General features: G+C 36.5%; 1 protein-coding gene across 1 annotated transcript in view; it reads right to left on the bottom strand.

Annotated features, from left to right (window-relative positions):
* CCSER1 (coiled-coil serine rich protein 1) overlaps nt 1-13,661 on the bottom strand; it is a 1,250,826-nt gene that overhangs the window by 995,395 nt on the left and 241,770 nt on the right. The window lies entirely within an intron of this gene.

Below are 13,661 nucleotides of genomic sequence, written 5' to 3'. Positions count from 1 at the left end.
GTTTAGAGAAACGTCAATTAAACAAATTAATTTTTAACGAAATTATAATTGCTTTACAATATGACTATAAACCTTTGTTTCCTCTGGCAACTCATTTTCCTTTCACTATTATGATTACAAATTCAGATTTATTTTTACAACTATTACTCTAAAATGCATTCACTAAGTAAATTTTCCCCTTCTTTTTTTTTCTTCATAACAACAACATCATTACATTTGTAAAATAAAATGACCATTATTACTTCCATGTATACTGTGATATACTCTGGGGTAAAAATATTAAAAAACAAAAAAACTCTTGGTGTAGTTACATCTTAATTTGTTTGCATTTTATAAAAACACACACTGATATACAATGTAAAGTAAACATGAAATCAGCCTTTGAATTTTTATGAAGCTGTTGTTTTCATCATTTTCCTATAAAATGGTACCATTGTTTCTAAAAGACTCAGACTTTTCTCAAATTTGTTTCACAAATTTGAGAAAAGTCTTGGAGAATAATGAAATTAAAAATCTTTTATATCTTAGAATGAATAACCCGAAGTTATTCAAGATGTTAAAATGAAGTCCTACCTGGTCATTCCCTTCTGCCCTAATTATCATTTTCTCACTTAAGCTGCATCATTTGTTTGCCCTAAGAAATATCATTTCTTTTTTGTTAACTGCTTTCTGAAACATTCAGAATACTTGCCAGAACTACCAGTACTTTTATTATAGTTCTGAGAATATCTCTCAGTCTTATACCATGCCAAATATATCCCAATTTCTGTAGAAACTTAAATTGTCACTTCTTTATTTCAAAGGTTTTAATCACACCATCTTAACTCTATCACACCAGTCCTCCTCACTGTGTCAAGCAAATGGCTCCTCAGTGATCCACTACTTTTTTCCCTTTCCCTATATTCAAATTGTTCTGTCTTCTACATTACCATTAATCATGTGGGAAAGCATTTCAATCGCTGATACCCAAGAGCCATGACAAGTTCCTCAGAGTGTGCCTCACAAGGTTATCTGACTTGGAGAAAAGATTCTTTCTGTTTCATAACCCCAGATCTTCAACTTTTTCTCATAGAAATTTTCTCATTAACCTTCATTTCACAGACTCCCCTAAAGTTATGTTAGAGCCATGTGACCAGATTTTGACCTTATAACCATCCTATATAAACCTCCAACACTATCTCCTTCTTTCCAGATAACCCAGAAATCCATACATTAAGATGACAGGAGTACAAAATAGAGTCTCTTAGTCATAACATGAAGGAGAGCTGCCCTGGAGAGTTGCCAGATCCACACTGAATTTTGTGTAAGAAATAAATTTGTGTTGTGTTTGAGCCATTAAGATTCTTCATGGTTTATTTCTTAGCACCTCATAGCCCAGTCTATCCTAGCTAATAAATTCTCATTCTTTTTTTTTCTTTTTACTCTTATTTTATATGCTCCCTATTCTTATAATTTTGTCTTTAAGTTCTGTAATTTCCTAATAATTGTTCCTCTATAACAGACTTTAAACAGTCTTGTGTTCCTGTATTTTAGCAGGTCTCTATTAATTTCTTTTTATCATTGGCAGTATTGTGTCTCATATTAGCAAAATACTTTGTGTACCCCTTCCTTAAGGGTATTATATACTGTGTTTTAAATCTTATGAAATCAACTTTTACTTTGCATATTTTAAATGATGTCGATAAACACTGAGACATGCGGCAAGAACCAAGTTACTATATATTTAAATTATAGGATTTATTTCTTCCCTTATAGAGACTTATATTCCTTGTAGGAATATCAATTCATTCGCTCAAGAATCAATGTCTCTATTGCAATACAATCAAATGTGTTCTGTAAACGATGATGCACTATTTTGGTAATCACAGTAAATTAGACAACTATGTCTGAAAGCAGATCCAAATTTTCCACACTAAAATATTTCTTAATTTACTCTGCAATTCTAAGCTGCAAAATCAAGATGTATTATCTTAGGCATATTTGGGATATCACAGAGTTGAGAATTAAATGAACGTATGTCCTCAGTGCTGTTTTAATCAGATCCATTTTTTTTTTTTATTTGAAGTATGTGGGCCTCTCACTGTTGTGGCCTCTCCCGTTGCGGAGCACAGGCTCTGGACGCGCAGGCTCAGCAGCCATGGCTCACGGGCCCAGCCGCTCCGCGGCACGTGGGATCTTCCCGGACCGGGGCACTAACCCGCGTCCCCAGCATTGGCAGGCGGACTCTCAACCACTGCGCCACCAGGGAAGCCCCAGATCCATTCTTAAACTGTAATTTTCAAAAGCCACTAAGAATACAAAGATTAATTTCATATTGCAATTAGACCTTTTAATCCACTCTATCACCTGCCAACTGTATGTAGAGCAGAGTGAGAGAGAACACAGTTTTCTTGGTAAAATTCTAATTCTGACTCTGCAACCTAGCTTTGGATCACTTCATCCTAAGGACTTATGTCCTTTCTCTGTCAAATGGAAACAATCAGTCTTGCTCACACTTGTTGCTAGGATAAAATTCTGAAAGAAAATTGTACAATATTTTGCAAATATTACTTATTATTAATTCTAGTTACCAAGTCAGGTATGCATTTTAGTTCTGTTAGAGCCAGCAGACCTAGATTTTCTAGAAATCTGAAATTATGAAATTCTAAGCAATGCTATAAATACCTGAACAGAAAAATAATTGTTCAATTAATACTTGCCAAATGACTGAAGAATAAATGAACACATAATATAATTTGATAGGAAAGAAATAAGAGCTAAATGGGAAGGAGAAATTAGAGATGAAAGAAAAAAAGTGACAGGAAAATGATACTATTTCTATTATTTACCTTATTTTCATGAAAATAATTAGAATTAAAATAACTTCAATTACAAATAGTTTCTATGGAAATTTTCGATCCGCAGTTAATTTCCATAATTATTGTCTATTTCCAGTTATATTTTGTTAATTCCTGTAAAAACACTCATCTCAGTTACTATCAATCTATTAGGAAATGTTACACTGAGTTACATTGGGTTTCCTTAGAAACACAACATTACCTTAGAACACAACATTACCTTAGAACACAACATTCACAGTAAATTTGTGTGCTTAATAATGAAACTAATATGTTTCATTATTAAAACTTCAGCAATTTTTACTTCTTACATATTTTCTGGTCATTTAGTTTCATTCCATCTCTCAGATGTTATTTTTTCAATAAATTAACGGCTTTTGATGTGCTCCTGATAATTTCCTTGGAGACCACAGCTCTTTTGTATTCATATGTTGCTGATATAATCCATTTTCCATTAAAATGATTTAGGATTCTGCTACCCAGATTACAAACAATTTATCTAGCATTCTTACCTAATTATACCCGTGCTGTACAGTGTTGACTAACAGTTTGGCACATGTTCAGATTTTGGATAGCAAAGCATTTCATGTAGCTAAATTTCAGTGAAAATGAGATTTTACTACCTAGTCATAAATGTTGATGGGATATACTCCCCTCTCTGAAAATTAGCTCCCACAACACATTATTATTTTATAACTGCAAACATAATATGTCTATGAAGACGTGTGTGTGAAGCATCTAAGATTTTATCCTATCTGCCACCACAGTTTCATTTGCTAGAAGACATAACATAGGGTTAGACACAAAGAACTTTATTGCTCCCACCAATAGCAACAGCTACAGTGTCAGCATGTTTTGTGGGTGTGATGATTTCGTAAGTGCCAATACCCACAAGGTAACACAAAGAGAGCAAGGTGATATGTGTACATGCATTGGGTTGTATTACAGGAGACAAACCCCATTTGGGAGGTGCAAGAAAAATGCAAATGTTTGATAATGGGCAATAAGCCTACCTGCTATTTGCTTTGAAATAAGACACTTACCTTCCAAGTCTATCCACTATTAAACATTCTTAAAAAGATACTGTGGTACAAAGACAGTGAGAGCCTCTGCTTGCAAGAGGTATGGAAGGATGAGAGACTCGTGGAGAGTACTGTGTCTTAACAATCTCCAGCTATTATCTTTACGGCCTTAACTTTTGGAGAATTTTCCCATCACTACAACATCCTGTTGGCTGCTCTGATTAATTTGACTGACAGAGGCTGGGACCAAAACCATCCAATTTATCCCACAGAGCATTTAATTAAGGCTACTAACAACAAGACCCTGAGCAGTATGAGGCTGACTTGCAGAACTGAACTCAATCATATCCCCCAGACAGCTGAAAAAATCCTACAACTGATGAGGGACGGCCTTAAAAGCCAGGTGACTTTCTGTATTGACATTTCCACTTGACCCAAGACATTAACCCAGTTACAGCAGGAAGTATTAAAGATTGCTCAGACTCAGCTCTGGCAGGCAAGGAGAAAGCCTAGGGCAAATCTGTCACCCATAACTACCCCAGTCAGTGAGTTGAGACTGAACTGAAAGCCTTCAAGAGCAAAAGTCATGTCACTGATCACGGCAGCTGAAGGCAGAGAAAAGTTTTTACCCCTTTTTTGAATTTATCCTCATTGTAGGGATAACTGCAGATGAAGTAAACATTAATAACGAGTCACCTATTCCTCCATAAAATCCCCGCCCCAGTAACACCAAGAAACCTAATTTTGAAGCAATCTCTGCAGTCATCTGAGGGCTACATGATCCACTGGTGGTGTCTCCTTAAGTACTTGACAGTCAATTATGACCACCCCTGTAATGCACGTGTTTTCAGAAGGGAGGCAAGTTAATTCCTGGCATCTATACAAAAAGTATAGTACCAGGGCCACATATGGTGCCCCTGGAACGAAGTATTTTTAACAATCATAAATCCTCCCCAAATGAGGGGCACAGGTTGACAGTGCCTCCAATGTGGCCTCCCAGGTCACTGGCAAGCCTTGGGTACCCAATAAAGTTCAAATAATTGAATATAGTCCTTGTTTGGAGGGACTTCCAAAGAATCACACAGGCTTCATGGATCAGACATTGAATTTTAACGAGAGCTGAGTACCAAACTAATAGCTGTGTTTTAAAAGGAGTGCCTGATAACCCTATTAGGAGGCAACATGTCTAAAACCCCAAGGAGCACATGTCACGTGGAGGCTGGCTCCCTTTGCCAGATCCTCTAACTGGCAAAACCATCAGTTACAGAAATTTTAGCTCAGAGTAATTAGGTTGTAGGACCCCAAAGGGATGAGCACTTTTCTACATGAGCTATTCCTACTGGGAGACTTTTCCCTGCTACTTACGGGACAGGAAAGTACGTGCGTAGAAGAAATCAATTTTCTCCTATATATTCAGATGTGACAATAATAAAAACAGACCACTGAGTTTTCCCAAAGGGCCTTACCCAAAAGATCACATTAGCTCTCTTGCTCCTCTGAGAGGCTTGCCCAAATCCCATCAGTTGAACTTTGGTGCCCCTTCTCCATATGGCCCTGAGAAGGAAAGTGATGTGTACATCTATACCCAATAGAACCATAAAAGTCGTAGTCCCTTCCCTCCTTAAAGCTCCTCAGCATACTCAGATGGATCAGTATGGTCTTTTTACCCCTAGGGAACAAGGAGACTCTGGTCTCATCCGACATTATCCTTCTCTTTAAAACTACTTAGGTTGGGGCTAGGCTCCATACCACTAAGCCAGCCCTCTGGCTTACTTTCAGTTCTTAGTGATGTAGCAGTGGCTTGTGAATCAACTAAATTTCCAAAACCCAACGTCAAGTGGCAGAATCACCATGACTGAAACCACCTAGTTCAGACTTAAGGACCCTTTGACAGTCACGGTCACATCACTTTCCTGCAAGGGCCACAGATCTGCCTCTTTTGGCTGACTTGGGCTTGACTCTCATTAGCAGCAAAATATTTTGAGTCCACATGAATCCATTAGTGTTTGCGCCCCATTATCAAAACAGCTCTTAAGTTCTCACCTGGTTTCATCAGAAAGGCTAGGGGAATTATCTTGGGTAGCAGGACTAAATGCAAGAATTTATCTAGAACTTTTGGGGTCAGTGTCTCATTCCACAGTGGGTCAGCTTCATTAGTATTGTAAATCTAATCCACGGCAGTATGAACCTGAGTTGTGGTCAATGCTTCATCTACGGTTTACTACGGGAGTCTATCTCAGAAATCTCTCTGAGAGAGTCAAAGCACCCTTAAAGTCTCTAGAACCCACTATAAAAACACTCAGAGACCTTTTACTGAATATATCTAAGGGTAGTAGACTGCAAGAGGGCATAAACAAAAAAGAACCACCCAGTTCTACAAGGAGTAAGTTGTCACCCACTGCAGCGGCTGACCACCAGTGCACTTTGAGAGGAAATTAAGACGATTACAGGATAAGCCACTCTGTGCTTTGGACAAGCAGGCCCCTTAGATAGTTAGATGTATATCTCAGGAAGAATTTTTATGAACCCAGATTCTTGCATCTTCCCATACATAGAAAAGCACTAAAATCATTTACTTGAGATATCTGTTCTTTGTGACTAGCAGTAATCTTTTATCTAGATGTATGCTTGACTGTGTGTATTCCTTAGCCAAAAATCATATATAAACTGGCTTCTCCACTACTTCTTCGGAGCAGTTTCCTCAAAGCTCCTGAGAGGCTGTCTCCCAGGGCTATAGTCCTCAGTAAGTCCCTGAATAAAACTTAAACTCACAACTCTTCTGTTGTGTGGTTTTCTTTAAGTCAGCAAGGGCAGGAGCCATAAAACAATCAAGTGTTGCCATTCTTCCTTAATAAACATTACATGTCCAGGCCATTATCTCCCAAGTAAACCAGGCAAAGTTGTAATCATTTACCTGGTTTCTGCCTATAGCAGTCATTAATTCCCCTACCCTCACCTTCAATGTATGTGCAAGACTCTGTAACTGTTTTCTCCAAGGGGATGGAATTCTGTTCATCCTCAAGAAGTCTCAGTTCTCGTTGCTTTAATGGGTCAAACTTCAGACTGACAACTAGCTTGGCTCGGAAACCCACTTCCCCTCCCCGTAGAGAGGAGAGTGCGTGACAGCCCCAGCACTGCTCAGGAAGGTCTCATTATGCCGAATTCCCAGTACTCCACCTGCAACCACCTTTCTGATTCCTCCTTATAAAAAGGCAATGAGGTAGAGGACCAGTTAGTGCCTGGTTTGCCATATAATCTGGCCAACGTGTTTGCTACCAATTCCTGTAGACTTCCCTCAAATTCTCTTAATCAACCCTCATTCATCCACTTCGTAAAATAAAACCTTTGTCAGCTTCTCATCCTTATAGCCCAAATTTTCCGAACTTATGAAGGGTCTAAGATTTTACATTATTTACAAGCTAACAAGTCAGCCTGCCATGGTTTCATGGATGTTCACAGAAGCCACAGGACTCTCTGTCAAGGACAAAGGACTTCATTACTCACAGCTATAACCACGTCCAGGATATCAGCATTTCCTTATGCCAGTTCTGAGCCTGAATCTCCACAGGGAAATGAAACAGGGGCCAGGTGACATCTGCACGTGTGGTGGGTTGCATTACAGGAGCAGAACTTAAAAACTTGAATATTTTGCAGTGGGTAGCAAACATGTCTGCCCTTAACTCCAAAGGGAGACACTATATCATTTAAGGTTGTTTCCTATACAAATATCCTTGAAAAGACAGTCTATAACAAAGAAAGTGACTTTGCTCACAAGACACGGAAAAACATTAGAGACCCATGGAGAATTATCTCCCATCAAAGTGCAGGAATGAATGTTCTCAATAAAATATGCTTCATTTGTGCCATTATTTCACACTTTTAAACATAACAGATCTGATAAGATATTCTTAAAGCCATTAAGCACAAAATAAATGACCTAATTAAAAAGAAAAATAACGGAGTTGTATTTCTGATAGAACAGAGTGCACAGCAACATATTGGTTAATTATGCTTTTAAGGAATACACCTGTTTTCTAACGACTTACTATTTCAGTGAATATGCACTTTATTCTAACCACACTGTACCACAGTTCTGCAAACGTACAATACTTTCCAGTACTATATTTTGTACATACTATTCCTGCTGCTTTCAGTATTTCTGTCAGCCATGATAATTTTTTGTCCATCAAGCATCATTTCTAGAAAATCCTTCCGAATGATGCTGATTTGTACGTCTTTATGGCTAAACATAACTCTATCATATCACTTAGAGCAATATATGATAATCTTCACCTTATATGTCTGTTCTCCCTTTATTACACACCACCCATAAACACACACACACACTACACCAGCGAGTCCTGTTTGATCCAGCACACTACATAAAAATCAGTAGGTTCTCAACAGATTAGATGGATGGATGCATGAATAGTAGTGTGGCTTAATGAAGTTCGGACCCTTACCATCTCATGACGTGGATAATGAATAGTTTTTATCTCCTTTATCCTTTCATTTCTTTTTGTGTTTGATTATTTTTAAAAATGTATTTATATGTTTTTAAAGTTTTTAATTGGTATAAAAATATATAACAAAATTTACCATATTAAGCATTTTAATTAGGTAACATTGGTTTATAACATTATATAGTTTCATGTGTACATTATATCTCAACTTCTGTATATACTACAGGGTGCTCACCACCAAAAGTTTAGTTTCCATCTGTCACCATGCAGTTGACCCCTTTTCCCACTTCGCCCTCCCCAACTCCCCTTCCCCTCTGGTAACTACTACTCTGATCTCTGTATCTATGTTTTTGTTTATTTTTCATATTCCACATATGAGTGAGCATCCAGTATTTGTCTTTCTCCACCTGACATTTCACTGAGCATAATACCTTCAAGGTGCATTCACGTTGTCGCAAACGGCAAGATTTCATCTTATTATGGCTGAAGTCTATGGTGTATATACCGCATCTTTATCCATTCATTCATCAATGGGCACTCAGACTATTTCCATACCTTGGCTACTGTAAACGCTGCTGCAATGAATACAGGGGTGCATATCTTTTTGAATTAGTGTTTTCATACTCTTTGGATAAATACCTAGAAGTGAAATAGTTGGGTCATTTGGTAGTTTTTAATTATTTGAGGAATCTCCATACTGTCTTCCACAGTGGCTGCCATTTACATTCCCACTAACAGTGCATAAGGGCTCCCTTTTCTCCACACCCCCGCCAGCACTGCTACTTCTTGCTTTTTTGACAACAGCCACTCTAATGTGCGTGAAGTGACAACTCATTCTGAGTGTACAGTTTAGTGGTATTAAGTACATCCGCACTGTTGTATCTCCAGAACTCTTCATCTTGCAAAAACTGCAACTCTGTACCCATTAAACACCTCCCGATCTCTCCCTCTCCCTAGCCAATGCTCTTACCATTATTCACAATAGCCAGAAGGTGGAAACAGCTCAATGTTCATCAACAGATGAATGGATAAACGAAATGTGGTCTATACACACAACAGAATATTATTCTGCCTTAAAAAGGAAGAAAATTCTGACATACACACACACTGATGAACCTTGAAGATATTATGCTAAGTGAAATAGCCAGTCACAAAAAAGACAAATACTATATGGTTGTATGTCTGCACTCATATGGTATTTAGAGTAGCCAAATTCATAGACACAGGAAATATTCTCTTATTTCTTTAGTCAGCTCCACATACTGTCACCAGATAATGTATTTTAAACATCAGATTCATCATATCATTTCTCAATTCAACAACTGTAATACTTTTTAATAAAATGAAGAACTGATTATGACTATCGATACAATATTCAGAAACCTATACAATATAAACTCAAAATAGCTTTTAAAAATGACCTACAGATCACACCACACAACGCTCCAATAGCACCGAGATACTTCCCCCTCTGTATCCCACTCATGTCACCCTTCTCACAATATTGCGTTTTTCTCATTACCATTTCACTGCCATTCAAATTTGAAAACGTTTCTTATTGCTGCATTCAAACACCATTACACTATTTTCAACTTTTACTAAACAAATTCCTAGACTAGACCATAGAATTATGTGGTCATACAAGCCTTAGGTTGTGTGATTTTATTTTATTTTTTGTTTTATAAATTTTTATTTATTTATTTTTAGATTTAAGTACCCTTTAATCCCAAGAAGACTCTGAGCTCCATAACGGCAGAAACCAGGTCCTCTAGTCCTCTGTAACCCAAGAAAGTATATGGCAATTGAAAAGTACAAGCATATTAAAAGAGTTTAAAATTGATTACTGACTAGTAGTTGAACAAGATGTCAGCTTTCAGAGACCCATGTGTATGGGTTCATATGTGAAAGCATCCTTAGACTGATTTTTTTGAATTTATTTTTGTGTTTGCTCTTTCAGATGTATGCTTTAGGGTGAACAGTTTATTCATCAGTGTTCTAAATTAATTCCAGTCATGTTCATTCTTTTCTAGGTCATCCACACTAGTTTACAGTAAATTGATACATGCAATCATCTAAGGATGGTTTTTTACACGGTTCTCATCAAATAATTACCAGCAAGAAAATTCTTGGTATTATTTCATCTGTGATATGACCCTAATCCTAACACTGGTTTCAGTTCCTGGTACTGTTAACTTAACTAGGTCTGTTCATCCGTAATAAAAATAGGTTGAACTAGATGATCTCTAAGGCCTCTTGTAACTTCAAATTATTCCCAATCATAATAATGATAATAAAAACAACAGTATTTTTTTGTTGCTATAATGCTTTTATATTAACCTCTTAACTGTTTTCTTTTTTGGCTAATTACAAGTCTTATTATTTGTTTTCAATGTGTATAAACGCCCAGTCATATTTTGAATAATGAAGTTATTTCACTATTTAAATTTAAAATAAAATGTGTACAAATCATGTGTTATGTTAAGCCATAGCAATTATTTATAAACATATTTATTATTTATTTATATATTAAATTATGGATGCTAGTATAATTAAGAAATATAGAACCAAAAGGTTAATTCCTGAAGGACACATTACCTCTATACTTTAAATTTTGTGATTAAAAAGAGACAATACAGGGATTACTTTCTGGAAGGATAATGGATTTCTTGGAGCAGGGATATTTTAAGGAGAATAATTGGGTTCATTTTCTCCCACCATCTCCCCAAAAAGTAGAGAAGATGATCACACAGCCTATAAAACTATATGCAGCTGTACTTTATATGATTTGACAGTTATTTATAGGAAAGGTCTGGGTTTATTTCCTGCAATAGCTTGTAGCTGCTAATTCATCGAGCTTCGTACCAGCTAAAAAAAGTTGCTTTACAAGCTGCATTAGAAAATCTAAAACTCACTAAAGGAAAATGTTAAGCCATTTAAACTAATGTTAATTTTGAGAAACAGTTCTGAATAATTCATGGTTAAAATTAAATATTCCACCTCTTACAATTTCACATGCTTCAAAGGGCAAATAAAATATACAATAAAAATAACAATTAAAAAAACAGGAGCTTTTTATTTGCAGAATCACTTGCAACCATGATTAAAATGCTATATAAATAAGGTAAAGCTTTATTTTAAAAATTTTTATTGGGGTACGGTTGCATTACAATGTTGCGTTAGCCTCCACACTGCAGAACAAAATTAATCAGCCATACACATACAGATATCCCCTCCCTTTTGGACCTCCTCCCATTTAGGTTACCATGGTGCATTAGGTAGTCTCCTGTGCTATACAGTATGTTCCCATCATTGGTCTATTTTATACATAGTATCAATAACGTATATGTGTCAATCCCAGTCTCCCAGTTCCTCCCACCCCACCCCTTTCTCCCTTGGTATCCATACATTTGTTCTCTACATTTGTGCCTCTATTTCTGCTTTGCAAATAAGATCATCTATACGATTTTTCTAGATTCCACATGTATGTGTTAGTATACAATATTTGTTTTTCTCTTTCTGACTTACTTCAATCCGTATGACACTCTCTAGGTCCATCCACATCTCTACAAATGAGCCAATTTCATCCCTTTTTATGGCTGAGTAATATTCCATTGTATATATGTAAAGCTTTTGATTGTCATAAAAGGAAAAAATCTGAAAAGCTTTTATCCTTTGAAAAGGATCATCTAAAATGGGCTTTCTTTTTTTTCTTTTTTGGCGGTACACGGGCCTCTCACTGTTGTGGCCTCTCCCGTCACGGAGCACAGGCTCCGGACACGCAGGCTCAGCGGCCATGCCTCACAGGCCCAGCCGCTCCGCGGCATGTGGGATCTTCCCAGACCGGGGCATGAACCCGTGTCCCCTGCATTGGCAGGCAGACTCTCAACCACTGTGCCACCAGGGAAGCCCTAAAATGGGCTTTCTTAAAAGAATGTGTGTAATAAGCTAGAAAAGAAAATGCAGACTCTGATTTTTATAAGCAAGTTTCCCACAGAAGACATATAAAACATACTAAATTTTGAATAATGTTCAATTTTACTCTGAAAGCTAATAAATGTAGATGACCAAAAGCATATGAAATATGTGAAATCATTTATTTGTTATTCAAGATCACCATACCCTCTGAGGCTTTAATTGTGCAATGTGAAAACCACACACTATTTCTAATTTTCTAGAAATAAGGGAAAATCAACATACTTTTTATGGGCTTTGAAATCTAGTTTTAGAAGTTCTAAAAAGCTACCCTCCTTTTCCTATACCCTTAATTCAGAAACACTCTTATCTGTATGGGAAGATTGATCTCTTTATAGAAACGTCAGATGTGGAAAGACCAACTTGGAGTGGTGAAGAAAGATGTAGGCAGCTGGCATGCCAGGCAGAGCAGCCAAGACAACCTGGAGGTCAATGTGGTAGCAGATGTCTATGCCAGGTGGCACCAATATTGACCAACATGTTTCTCTTCATACAATTTAAATTACTTTTTTTTTGGAAAAATAAACAAAAAACAAGAACACAAATGTTTCCTGTTTCTTTGATTAGGCTTTATAAATAATTCTGTTAGGTACAACTCCTAAGATTAAGTTTAAAAAATTAACAAGAAAAGATGATTCTGTTATGTTTTTTCAACTTGCATAAAAAAAAAACTAGAAAAGTTTTCATTATACCAGAGTATCCTCAAGTTTTCAAAACAGTATAGTCATATTAAGTTTAAAAGTGCTACTAAAAAGATGAAGACAATATATCTCTCTTACCAATATCTTAAAGAAATAAAAAGCAAAAATTTCTTAATAGTAATGAATTTACACACACACACACACACACACACACACACACACACACTTTTCTGTAATATATGGGGTATTTACTATAGTCACAGAAAAATTCTAAAATATATGATTTGCCCAACCATTACTTTATGTAACATTTTAATGGTTCTGCTCTGCTCTCCTATGCTACCAGACTGAGTGCTTTCAAAGACACTCAGGAGTCTAGCCTTACCTGAAATCCCCATATTCTAAAACAACTCTTTTTCTTCACCTGAATAATAATGAATGCACAAATTACTCAAATTTATCACCAAGGTGTTAGGTGGAAAATTTATGGTTATGCAGTAAAATAATTCATTCTAATAAACATTATGGATTAAATTCATCTATCACTTATTTATAGTTTCAAAGTGATGTCTTTGAAATAACATCTGAAGGCAAAGTGGATGACAGCCAATAAGATATATAAGGATATTTCATTTTCCCTTCCCCCCCCACAAATAACTCTTTTATAAGCATAAAGCACCTTAAATTACAGAATAAGAGACTCAGAGTTCCCTATTATAGGCAAGG

This window comes from Lagenorhynchus albirostris, chromosome 4 (assembly GCF_949774975.1).
Source record: "Lagenorhynchus albirostris chromosome 4, mLagAlb1.1, whole genome shotgun sequence".
Taxonomy (NCBI): domain Eukaryota; kingdom Metazoa; phylum Chordata; class Mammalia; order Artiodactyla; family Delphinidae; genus Lagenorhynchus; species Lagenorhynchus albirostris.
This window is presented reverse-complemented; position numbering and strand designations above follow the sequence as displayed.